This window comes from Suricata suricatta, chromosome 13, assembly GCF_006229205.1.
Source record: "Suricata suricatta isolate VVHF042 chromosome 13, meerkat_22Aug2017_6uvM2_HiC, whole genome shotgun sequence".
Taxonomy (NCBI): Eukaryota; Metazoa; Chordata; class Mammalia; order Carnivora; family Herpestidae; genus Suricata; species Suricata suricatta.
The window spans coordinates 14,641,104-14,655,327 of NC_043712.1; positions in this window are offsets into that span (position 1 = coordinate 14,641,104).

Here is a 14,224-nt window from a genome sequence, read left to right on the forward strand (position 1 = left end):
TCATAGGCAAGTGTGGCTGACTCCACGCTGCCTCAAGTTCTCTTCGTGAAGCTGATTCCTCAGGTGTGAGCAGGGTGGGCAGGCTGTATCCACACTTGCATCCCTGTAATCACAAAGTCCTCTCAGAGACACAGGCGTCTCTGAAAGGGGATGACCTTTGGGTGCCACTGTCTGATGCCCACCTCTTTTGACCCACTTTCTGGTGCATATTCTGGGGCCAGGGGGCCGGAGTCCCATGCCAAGAGCTGACCTCAGGCCTCACGCCTCCCTGTCTTACTCACTGCACACCCACAGGGCTCTTCTAGGTCTTTTGCTTGGTTTTCTTTTGAAAGATGTACTCCTTTCTTCTTCTATCACGATCGTTCTCCACTCACTGTCCTCTCTCTGGGACATTTGTTTGCATAACACAGCAGAATCTTATTCCTCTTTCCTGCCCCATTTATCCACCCTATCCTCCCAGAGCTCTTTTCTAAACTTTAAAAAACATTTTTATTTATTTTTGAAAGCACACATGAGAGAGAGAGAGAGAGAATGAGCAGGGTAGGGGCAGAGAAAGAGGGAGACACAGAATCTGAAGAAGACTCCGGCCTCTGAGCTGTCAACACAGAGCCCAATGCGGGGCTTGAACTCATGAACTGCAAGATCATGACCTGAGATGGAGTTGGACGCTTAACCAACTGAGCCACCCAGGCGCCCCTCAGAGACTTTTCTAATGTTTCATCTTGACACTTGTAAGCTCTCATAGCTACCCCCCCCGCTCTTTCTCACAAGTTGTGGTTGCTTCTGTAATCAATTCTCTACTTTTTCTTTTCCTTTGTTTAATATCTATATTTCCCCATAAACCAGTGGCTGTCAGCAGATGATCATTTTGCTCCCAGTGGACATTTGGCAACATCTGGAGACATCATGGGTTGTGACAATGTGTAGGTCCTATACCTAGGTAGAGACCTGAGGTACTGCCACATGCCTCATGTGCAGCACAGCCTCCCTCCCAAAGAAGAATGACCTGGCCCCAAATGTCAAAAGTGCCATGGTTGAGAACCTGTTGTAGACTGGGAGCTTGATATGAGTAGAGAACTTGGCTGTCATATTCAAAAGGGTGAATCCTGCTTTGGGCTATAAGCACATTGATTGATTTATAGTTGATGTTCAAAAATATCTGTAGACTCATATGCGTGCACACGCACACACACACACACACACACACACACACACACACCCTTGGATCAATCCTATGAACAAACCCATGCTTATACCTGCCTCCTTCTCAATGGCCAATCCTATTCTTCCATATACAGCATCCCACGCCCTTACACTGTGATTCTAATGTAAAGACATACTACATATGTACACACCTCCTTCCACCTAATTAATATACAGTTTGCCTCTTATCAAACAAGCCTCTTAGAAGCTTTGCCTTCTATGCGCACTGATCCAATATCCACACCTACGAATATATGTGTGTATATGTGCACCTGTGCAAACACCTGGCATGTTCACCCTCACCTGCACCTTTTCTCATGAGACATGTCAACTCAGCAGCGGAGGCTTTCTCTTTTACATCACATAAAGTCAACCTCAACCAACAGACCTGCACAGACACCCACATGAATACACATATGAGTACCAAAGACCCAAAGACAGGGCTGGAAAGTGGGGGAGTGAGAGAGGCCCAGTGCACTTAACAAAACCTCCCTGTGGTCCCATCCAAGCCATGGGACTGTGAAATGTGTGTCACTAAAACTAGATCTGAAACCAGACTTCAAGCAGAGGTATCAAATCCAACTGCGATTAAAACCTCTCTCTCACTCTCTCTCTCTCTCTCTCTCTCTCTCTCTCTCTCTCTCTCACTCTCTCTCTCTCACACACACACACACACACACACACACACACACACACACACCCCTTTACAAATTTCCTTTTTAAAATAAGAAGAAGTCAAACTGGAGAAAATAATTTTAATCAATGTCATGCCCGTGTGGGCTGAGGTGAAATAGGATATTAATGCTTTTATCTCTGCTGGGGACATGGCTGACTTCACCATTGATTCCATTGGAGGCTGCACCCCAGGTGTGTTCCCATAGCATTTCTGCATTAAGCAGCTGCAAGACCAAGTCTAACATCTTTTATTATCTTGGCAAAGCCGCACACACTGAGTAGTGGGGCATAATAAAAAGATCCAATACCCCATTAGCACAGCTAAATATTTGACTTCTAAACTCAAGTGGAAAATGAAACTCAGTGCCTGGAGAGGAGCAGGTAAGGGGTTGCAATGTCGGAGAGCCCGACCACAGTGCCTTCTTGTTCCAAGCACCGGACATTGTCTGAAGCCTTACAAATGCATCTTTTCACTGACTCTCACATGTGATGCAGGCATTATCATGCCTACTTCACAGTGAGGGAACTGAGGCTCGATGAGGTGAAGTGGCTTGTCCAGACCCTAGGTAGCCTGACTGAAGTTGCCTGTGGTCGGTAAAGCCACAATCATCTTGAATCCATGTCTGTTCTCTTTTCTGCCCCAACTTTCAGCGTTATATCGAGGGTTTTCTAAACAGAATATGTGATTTTGGTTTCACATTAGGGGGAGCCTACCTTCCTCCCTCTTTTCTTGCCTTCCTGACTTCTTTCTTTTCTCCCTCCCTCCCAGCTAAAATTTATTGAACATGTGTTATGTGCCAATTCCATGCCAGATCCTTGGGGTAAGATCAACGCTGTCCCTGTCATCACGAAGCTTTCTCTCCAGGAGGAAGGACAGAATGGTGTTCCCAAATCATAACAGAAGATGGAGGAACAGAGAAATACAAGGAGTTAGAAGAATTTGAGGGATGTGGATTATGGATGTCTTTCTAATAAGATGGCATCAAAGCTAAAATTCAAGCGGGAATCAGTGATAAGAAAGGGAACAGGGGAGATGAAGTGTTTCCTAGAAGAAAACACATACAAATTCTCAGAGGTGTAAGAAGTCTTGCTGGCTTGTGTCCTTGAGAGCAACTCATTGCACCTGGGAGGGAACCTCGTGGTAAAGTTGGCCAGCAAAGTCTAAATCTGAGCAATGACAAGGTCTCCAGGGGTTAAGAGGCTGTTAATATGAGTGGAGAGAACTTTCTCAAGCCTAAACCTGTAAATGAATCACCTGAGGAATGCAGATTTTAATTTGGTAGTCTAGAGTGGAGTCTCATCTGCTGCCTTTTTTTTAAGTGTTTTTTTTGTTTGTTTGTTTTTGTTTTTGAGACAGAGAGAGACAGCATGAGTGGGGAGGGGCAGAGAAAGAGGGAGACCAGAATTAGAAGCAGGCTCCAGGCTCTGAGCTGTCAGCACAGAGCCCAACATGGGGCTCGAATCCACGAACGTGAGATCATGACCTGAGCCGAAGTCGGAGGCTTAACCAACTGAGCCACCCAGGTTCCCCTCATCTGCTGCCTTTCTAACAAGCTCTCAGGTGACGCCCAAGGTGTTGGCCCACAGACCACACTTGAGGAAGAAGGCCCAGACCTATGTCATCTAAGTAGGTGCCCACTAACCACATGTGACCACAGAGCAATTGAAATGTGACTGATTCAAATTGAGATGTAGGCTAAATGTAAATTACACATTGATACCAAAGACTGATAGAATAAGAATGTTAAAATGACTTCTTAGTAATTTTTTATGGTTTGCATGTTGAGATGATAATATTTTTGGGTCAAATAAAACATGACATCAAGATAAAGTCCATTCATTTTTGCTCTTTGAATGTACCTACAAAAATTTTTAATTATGTATATTGATTACATTGTCACCTATTTTGGATATACTGGTTTAAATAAAATGATAATTAAAATTACTTCTATCTCTTTCTTTATATTTTTATAAATGTCAGTGCTAAGAAATTTTAATTACATTGGTTGGCTTATGTTGTATTTCTATTGGACTGCACAGCCTGGACTGTCCCTTTGCCGTAGTTAATTTGTTTATGGTTCCTTTTGTGCGTTGGACACCTTCCTACTCTGTGAACTATGTCCACAGTTCTCCCTTCTTAGAAAGACTTCTTAGCTATTAATATTAGCTTACTAGTTAAACAGAAAGTGTTGTGTTTCACCTCTAGAAATTCCTAATATTGGAATCACCAAAGGAACTGATGACCTAACTTTAATCGGTTCTGATTTAAATACTTCATTTGAGCTGATTCTAGTATTCAAGGTTGAATACTCTGAGAATATTGACACTAAAAGGAGATTTAGACTTAATCCAATGCTCATTTTGCAAACGACTAAACCAAGCCTCAGAGATAGATACTTAGTTAAGGTCACACAGCAGCCCAAGGTTCTTGATGCTTGTTACTAGTCAGTCCCTCCTTTATAGTCTAGTGTGGACCCCATTCACATTGGCACATCGTTGTGTCCCTCCTCCAATGGCATTTACATTTGAATCTCTTTATCATTCCTGCAAGGAAACTACAGTGTGTGGGAGGCATGGAGAAATGGAAAAAGACCCCCCACTCTCAGACCACCACCTCTGGGAACCAGTGCAGGGCTGAGCTATGTACTGAGTAAATGCCCAATGCTAAAATGAAATGGTGGCTTATTTTAGTACATGTAAACACTGGCAAAGGTAAAGCTTTGCATACACACACCACACACACACACACACACACACACACACACACACACAGATGACTTTATATATAACTTTATTTGCTGATTATGTCAAAAACCTGGGGCCCTTCATGAACAAGAGGCTGTTGGTTGAATGGCCCACTCAACCCCAGGGAGAGGCCCCTCCGTGGGACACCACAGCAACACACCTTGCAGGCTGCCACCTGGTTTGCTAAAACCCAGTTTTGTTACAGTGCATGCCCAGAGCTGGCCTCTTGTGGCTTGAGCAAGAATTCCCCTCGGCTTCCTCCTGTGGTCCCTGAGGGATCATCCCAGTTATAATCTCCTAAGGAATTTCAGCAGATCTCCAGGCAGCTTTGGTCGAAGCTTGGCAGCTCATGCCTTCACTTGAAGGACCTACACTTCCCCCTTCTCTGTGGGTTCATATTTTAAAGTTTGACACGCTATATTTAGAAGATTCTTCATTAATTCTAATTTTCCCTAAACACCCTTCTGGGCAGGAGAAGGGGTTGCAAAAATGTTGCTTGATAATTCCTAATAAATCAGAAGGCAGTTACTAATGGCTGACATTTGATGGGACAGTTTGCACCTGGCCACCATCATCCTGGCTTCACAGAAGTTTAGACCTGGGAGAGGCTTTAGAAATCATTGTGTTTATTCTTTTATTGTATGTATGGGGGAAACTTGGCCCACAGATGGGGTGACTTAGTCAAGAATACAAAGGCAGTTGCTGGCATAGAAGGAAAGAGAACCCAATTTATAGACCCTCAGCTGTCTTCATGACCCCCAGATGCAATGGTATTGACATACAGTCCAACCAAAGGTGACCTCAGTGCTTCTCACCTGAACAGAGAAACCAAAAGGAGCAAAGCACTACTCTTGCTCTCATCTGGCTTCAATTCAGTGTGGATTTATAAGCCCCCTTGGGGCTGTGATTCCTAGTGCTTTTGTTTTTCTCAGATGGTTATAGGGGCTTTCATCATTGAAGGATTTTGTCTCTTTTGTTTACTGCTACATCTCGGTAGCACTATTGTCCAATAAAAAGATAATGTGAACCACAAATGCTGGCCACAGTTGTAGCTGAAAACTTTCTAGTAACCACATTTTAAAAAGTGAATAAACCGGGGTGGGGGGCCCGGATGACTCAGTCAGTTAAGCATATGATTTCTGTTCAGGTCATGTTCTCATGGTTCATGAGTTCGAGCCCCACGTCAGGCTCTATGCTGGCAGCTCGGAGCCTGGAGGCTGCTTCTGACTCTGTGTCTTCCTCTCTCTTTGCGCTCGCTCTGTCTCTTTCTCACACAAAAATAAACAAACATTAAAAAAAAAGTAAAAATAAAACAGAACAAAAAGAAACAGGTGAATATGATTTTAATAATATATTTAATATGAACAAATATATCCAAAATGTTACCATTTCAACATGTAATCAATAGAAAACAGAATAAAAAAAACCAACACAACCTTAACGACATTATTTTTTTCATATTAAGTTTTTGAAATCCAGTGTGTAGTTTTTACTTCCAGGACAATTCAGTTTAGATTCATTTCAGAGCATCAAAACCACAAGAGGAACTCAAAAATGTATTTATGAATGAATGAATGGATTGGAAGGGCCCACCTTGTCGATCACCTAAGGCAGTCCCCCTAGTATCGAAGAAGGGGAAACAAGACCAGAGAAAGGCAGTGACTAACTCTGTAGGAATTCACTTAACTGTCTTCCTCCAGGACTAGAAGGTAAGTAGAGCACCCATCCAGGGAACAGGCCCAGCCTACCCTTGACGACAATTACCCCAGTGCTCAGCACAACCCCTGACACGTGTCTAGTAAATGTGTGTGGAGGGAAAGGTCACCTCACTAATTGGTAAGAGAGCAGAGCAGGAAACCTGAGGCTCCAGCCTCCTGCCCAGGGCTCTTTCCCCTCTACCCTGCTGTCATGAAAATTGATTTATGTTTAGGACCTGGAAAAGTGCATAACATTCGTGTCAAGGACAGGCTAGGGAGGTGTGGATGCTGAGGTACTGATTACTGTTTAAATGTCTTTGTGAGCAGGTGTCTGGTGGTTGGACCTCATTGTGCTGGGATCTGAATTCGCTTGCAGTAGGGATGCTGGATGCCATTTACGTAGAAGACAGGAGACTGCCTTCTGATTCCTTTCATTGTTTTTTAATGTTTTATTTATTTTTGAGAGAGAGAGATACAGCACAAGCAGGAGAGGGACAGAAGGAGAGGGAGACACAGAATCAGAAGACAGATTCCAGGCTCTGAGCTGTCAGCCCAGAACCCGACGTAGGGCTTGAACCCACAAACCGTGAGTTCATGACCTGAGCTGAAGTCAGACACAACTGACTGAGCCACCCAGGTGCCCCTCCCTGGTTTCTTTCAAACAAACATGTGCTAGGGGCTCACTGGACTCCAAACATTCTCTCTTAAGTGAGAGGGTGTCAGAGTTGGGAGCACACACCTCTGAAATTCTCCACCCCTACCTCATTTTATAACTCCATTCTCCCCATCCTTCAAGGCCTAGCCAAGGGCTAAGTCCATGAACCCTTCCCAGCCCTGCCCTGTGTAGCTGGGAGCACCCTCTTCCTCTAAGATGCTCTCCTATCTTTCCAGCTTGTGAATTTCCGCTGAGTCTCAACAGTGAGTCTACATTCGAAGGGAGAAGCTGTCTCTCAGAATCAAATAACTCATAACTATGATAGCTCTGAGTTCAAAGGGATCTTGTAATCTTCAAAACAGTTTCCCAAACTTCAGGTGTTTGCATATCATCTCGGGTCTTTGTTGTAGTGCTCATCTGCATTCAGCGATTCATTTTCTTTGAATCACTTTACTCTCTAAAGTTAAATAAATTTATCTTTGAAGGAAAACAATACATTTGAAAACACGTGGATGATATGGATATTACATGTACTCTGCATACACAAATACATAGCTATTGTACTGTAATGTATTATCTATCTATCTATCTATCTATCTACCTATCTATCTATCGTTTATTTATTTATTTTGAGAGAGAAACAGGGAGAGCAAGCAATGGAGGGGCAGAGAGAGAGAGAGAGAGAGAGAGAGAGAGAGAGAGAGACAGAATCCCAAACAGGCTCTGAGCTGTCAGCACAGCCTGATGCAGGGCTCGAACTCACAAACCATAAGATCATGACCTGAGCTGAAATCAAGAGTTGAACGCTTAACCAAGCCTCTCCCAATGCATGAATAATCAAAATACATTTGACATTTACATACAGGTGTATAGTCTCTGTGTATCTCAAAACCAACTATACCTCTACCAGTGACACACGTCTTCCTTTTAAAACATTTTTTCCTAAGACATCATCTTCATTATAGACAGAGAGAAGACTGAAGCAGATTCTGTCCCCTGGCAGGTCTTACAGAAATTTGGTGGCCAAGAAGTTTGGTGACTTCAGACTCAATGGTTCTAGGACCAAAACTCTATAAATATATTTTTCAGCCGGAGTAGCCAGCAGTGGACTTGGCCAGAGTCTGAAGTTATAAGGACACTGGGGCTTTCAATTCACAGGTTCAAGCAGCAGCTGCACATTTGTGGCTGTGTGAGTTTATGCAAAGTGCTTACTCTTCCGCAGTCTAAATCTTTTCAGGATATGGAGAGGATGTACCTCCTGGGTTGTGGAAACATTTGCATTTGGACCCCACTCACTGAGGCTCCCACCTCACCCACTAGCCTGGATCTATCCGATAGAAATAAAAGTAAGCCATGTAGGTGGCTTTTTATAGTTGCTGCATTAAAAAGGAGTAAAAAGAAACAGGAGGAATATATTTTATTCAACTCATTATATTCAAAATATTCTCATTTCAACATGTAATCAATATAAAATTATTAATAGAGTAGTTTACTTTTATAACATTAAATTTTCCAAATCCAAGGTATATTTTATACTTAGAGCATATCTCAATATAAACTATAAATTTTCACAAGAAAACTTGGCCTGAATTATGATTTCAGAAACTTTACACAAGTGAAGAAGTAGACTCATAAACCTGAGCTTTCCAAACCTACTTAAAATTGTTCTATTAACTGAATTGAGCATCAGCTTTAAATTATGTAAAATAAAATAATAAAACAAAACAAAATAAAATAAAACAAAGTAAATCTAGTTCCTCATCCTACTGGCCATATTTCAAGCTTTCGATAACCACATGTAACTACCATATTAGATGAAAAGATCTGGTATTTTACCATGTTTTTACTTATTTTTCTGTAAAATAGAATGTGCGTGCATGTGTGTGTGTGTATGCACGCACACGTGTGATGGTTTATTTGCTTCTTGTGACCGCAGCAGACACAAGGTGGATAGATAATAATATACCCATTGCAAATAACTAATGCTCAGAGGGGCGAAATGGCCAGTCTAGTAGTGCCACATGCGAAGTAAATGACACAGCCAGAATTCTGGCAGTGAGTTCCAGAATTCAGGGTTGCCAATTGCTTGAACAGGGCTCTGCCCAGAATCCTTAATGAAAATCCCATCTACTATCCACGTACTAGTGAAAAGCAGGGAGGTTTGAGGACCCGCCTACCATGTTAAGTCCTTTGAATCACCTGTTTTATCGCATAGCTGGTGTTGTGTGTTAATGATTTGAGCCCACCCATTTTTTTTTTAAGCAAAGGGAAGAGGGTTGAAGTTATTGGCAAAATGCTGAACTAATTACCTCTCTTTAGGTTTACTTAGAAGGGCTCATCTTAGCAGGTGCATTATTTAAACATCAGATAACTTATTTGTTAATAACTTTTTCTTCTTCTAGTGAGTGTAATTTTCTTCTCTGGGGTTCAAAAAGGCAGAACTTTCCCCACACAGAGGCCTGATTGTAGTGTTCAGTCTTTGATAAGGTTTATTCTTATACCTGGTTTTCTGGTTTTCTTTCTCTTTTCTTTTTTCCCCAGGTTGCAGGGTGTGTGGGAGTGCTAATCTATATAGGATCTTTTCCCCCCTCTGTTTGTCTTCCTTTGACTATTTTCTCTTGTGAAGGCAAATACAATAATAACATCTTACTTTCTAAAGCTCTTTTCATCCTGATCGAGTTCTGAGTGCCACGGAACACATTGCATTTCAAAACTTATGGAAATGCAGCCTTACAGGTTACAAATTTAGACAACATGAAAAGTCAGACACACAGGGTCCTTGAAGCACATTAATTCACTCACAACATGCCCAGCTCTGAGCAGCTACAATTAATTGACTCTGCGCTAAGCCAAGCCTTTTGCTAAAGGTAGCACAGACCTTGTTAAGAGAAAGCGAATGATGTTTATTTATGTGTCTACATTTCCATGTGATTATTGAGAGCCCACACAGATCTGCTGGGTTCAAACCAGCGATGTTGGAAGAGGGGCTTGTAACTCGCACTGCAGTTTTGCAGACATACCAAGTGGTTGCGTTTTTAGAGCTCTCTTCTGTTTCTTCTCCCCAGGGCTGAAGAGTCTATGTTCCTTTTACAAACTGTGCAAAGGCTGCCTCTGACAATTTAGAACAGAACTCAGAAGCCTACCACCTTGTGTGAAGTTCTGCTTAAAGAATTGCCTGCCTTATCCCAAACTGCGGATCGCTTTCGCCCACACCACTCAAGCTCCCCCCCCCGCCGCCGCCGCGCTGTCTATGCTATACTCTTAGCCACACTGAGATGTTTGTCCAGCTCTTTCCTGACTCCTTGTAATGCCTCTTCCCCTTGTAATGCCCTTCTGTCTGTACTTCTGCCGGCCCCTTCAAATTTCTTGAGACCCGGCTCAAATGGCATCTTCTCAACTGTGCCTGTTTCGTCCACTTGCCAAATTAAAAAAAAAAAAAAAAAAGTTTATTTATTTATTTTGAAAAAGACTGAGAGAGAGGAGGGGGAGGGGCAGAGATAGAGGAAGAAAGATTTCCAAGCAGGTTGGCACCACCGGAGCAGAGACTGAATAGGGGCTCAATCCCACAAACCGTGAGATCACGACCTGAGTTGAAAACAAGAGTCTGACAATTAACCCACCGAGCCACCCAGGCACTCCCTGCTTGCTGATGTTTATCATGTTTTCTTGTTTTACAATTTCTCTTACAACACTTCTGTATGTGCTTTTTTAAATTACTGTTTGTTTGTTTAGTGGTTAGTCCCCCCGTGCAATTTTAGTCATTGAATGTAGAAGTCCCCCAAGGCTGTGCTCAGATGCGTCACCCCTGCAAAAGAGAGTTCGGGGTTACCTACGGTGGTCTTTTGTTACTGCAAATATTGGTGGTTGGGGTCGGAAATCAGTTTTGAAATCTGTCATCCATGCTGGAACGCACTTTAAAAAGTAGCAACTGTATACATATCTCCCCTAGTTCATGGCTGAGAAAATCATTGCTCAACTGGTCAGATTGCTGCGGGAATATAGCGGGAGGATTCGGAATCACTGACTCCCACCTCCAAATACATACCATTGTTTTTTCCATTGGTATTCTCCTTGGAAACTTCTTATTCAGCTCCTATTTTTATAATTAATTTCTTTTCACTGTATATAATGGAAAGGGAATACTAAAATAAGAAGGAATTGACATAAATCCCCTTCACTGTCCCGTATTCCTAAATCAAGACGCAGGCTGACTTTTGGCAGAGGAAATGAGCTTTCATTACACTATAGCCACACAAACATGGGGAAAAAGAGAAGGAGATGGAAATCAGGAGATAGAGAAAAATTTTCAGAACTTCCAAAGTCTTTCCACATATATTATCTCATCTAATCTTCAAAAGAGTAAAACAGAGGTTATCATCTGTATTTTCCAGATAGAGACTGTGGGGCACAGACAGGAATATAAAGATTTATTTGTGACCACTGATAAGTTGCTATATGTACCAGGAAAGATGTGTGCTTGCCTGTGTGTGAGTGTACATGTGTATTTCATTTAAGTTTCAACTTAAATGTTTCTTAAATGTTACTTAAATTAATAACTGTGGAGAACACTATTAGGGAGAAGACTAAGGCTGTGTCAGAATTTAGCCAGAAAGTATGGTGATTGATTAATAATGTCTGTCAGGGACATGGCAGTGGAGGTGGTAAAAAGGCAGTACACGTACTATAGAGTTAAAAACCTTTGTAAATTCCAAGTTCCAAAGTTCTAGCCATCTGTGTAATCTGGATGTTGAGTCACCAAGACACCTGGATTCTATCTCAGACTTTTTTTGTAATGAGCACTGTGGTCTTCAAAAGGTCATTTCCTTCTCAAAGGTCACTATGAGTCTGTAAAATCTGAATATTATAGTAAATGATTGATAAGGTTTCATACAGCTGAAATGGCCTATGATTTGAAAGGGAGTTTATAATGACGATATGAGTAAAGCATGCACATTCTATATAGGAGCACATTCCATCCTACTATAGCAGTCCATTTCCCCCTCTTTTTAATTCTCCAGATTACCTAAATAGGGTATTTACTTAAACAAACAATGTATTTAAAATGCCAATATTGACTCATTTTGTGTAAAGTTTGAAGTATGTCACGTGTTTTCTCTAACACATATTGGGAAGCAGTTAGATTCTCATTTCTTCTTAGTTTTCATGGTGACAGTAGGTGACACACACAATATATTCTGTACACGGAGCATATGTTGATGATCATGATAGAAGCAAAATATAGAACCAGAGAAGCAAATTTATGGGAAAAGAGGATTGAAAAACACTGTAATTCTTGAAGTTATGAGGAATTTTTCTCCTTGCTAGGACAAAAATAAAACAATGTTCATCATAGAAAGATTAGGAAATGCAGAGAAGGAACAGTTGGCTTGAGCGTGTAGTCCCCAATCACAGAAACTATGTCTATCTTGCCAACCGTTGTATCTCCAATGATTTGTAGAATGTCTGGGACTAATTAATAAATAGATTCTGAATATATGAATAAGTAAATGAATGCCAGCAAGCTGAAAAAAAAAGCCCACCTAATCCTGAGCTACAGCGATAACCACCTTTAACATGAAGTGTACCTCCACCCAGGCTTTACGCAAACGAAACATATACATATTCATTTTAAAAAATCAGCTTTATTGAGGTATAATTTACATACAATAACAGTCAGTTTTAAGTATACAGTCAACAAGTTTTGACAAAGGTATACAGTCATGCAATCAAGATCAAGTACCATAATCAAGACGAGAACATTTTCTTCACCCTCAGGGGATCCTCTGTGACACTGCATTGTCGATCTCGTCTCCCCCACCGGGGCCCCCCGACAACCACTGATCTGATTCCAGACTGCTTTGGAATCAGTGTGTTTGGCTTCTTTCACATAGCACAAAGCCTTCGAGATTCGTCCATGGTATTGTACATCGTTAGTTTGTTCCTGATTCTTTTTTATAGTTATGCAACAATTTGTTTATCTATTCACCAGTTGATGGGACACTTAACTTTCCAGTGTTGACTATTTTTATAAAGCTTTTAACATTCCTGTATACACGTCTCCATGTGGACATATGTTTTCCTTTCTGTTGGGTAAATATCTAGGAATGGAAATGCAGAGTTAAGTTTTAACTTTATAAGAAATCGCTGACTGTTTTCCAAAGCCATAGTATCATTTTGCATTCCCAGCATAATGTGTGACAGCAAAACTTGCCATTGCCCTTCTTAATTTTAGGCATCCCAAATGGGTGTGTAGAACTATCTCATTGTATTTTTAATTTGTATTTACCTAAAGACTGATGATGTTGAGGACTTTTTCCTGTGCTTATTTTGCCATCTGTTTATTATTTTCTGGTGAAGTTTTGTTCAGATCCTTTTTTAAAAAATCTAGCTGTTTATATCTTTTTGTTATGGAGTTGAATGGGTTATTTATATATGCTGATTAAAAGCCCTTTCTCAGATATACACTTCTCACATAGTTCTCCCTCTGTGTAATTTGCCTTTTCATTTTCACTACAGTGTCTTTTGAGGAGAAAATAATTTTAATTTTGGTGAAGGCCTACTAGAAAATTCTGTATGGTTTCTCTTGTGGATGAAATCTTTCCTTAATCTAAGGTCACTAGAATTTCCTTCTATATTGTCTTTTAGAATTATTTTTTAGCTCTACCATTTAATTTCATAATCAATTTTGAGTTCATTTTTGTGCCTGGAATGAGGTAAGGGTTGAGATGCATTTTTTAAGCATGTGCATATCCAATTTTGTCACCATCATTTGTTCAAAAGGATGGTACCCTTCCCCATTGAACTATCTTGGCTTCTTTGTCAAAAATCAATTAATCATTTATGTTTGAATCCATTTCTGATATTCTGTTCTGTTCCATTGATTTATCTTTATGCCAAAACAACACCCAACTTAATTCTATAGCTTTCTAATGTCTTCAATTCGATAGTTTAAATCCTCTAAATTTATTCTTTTCCAAAATTGTTTTGGCTATGTGAGGTCATTTGCATTTTTATATACCTTGTATTATCAGCTTATTGATTTTTTACAGAAAGTGCTTATTGGGATATTGATTGAGATTTATAATGGGGAGAATTGACAGCTTAAAAATATTCTCTTCAGATTCATGAGTGTGATATACATCTCTATGTATTCATCTTTTTTAAAAAATCTTTCAACAATATTTTCTAATATTCAATGTACAGACATTACCATGTTCTATTACATGCTCATACTTTTTGATGTCATTAT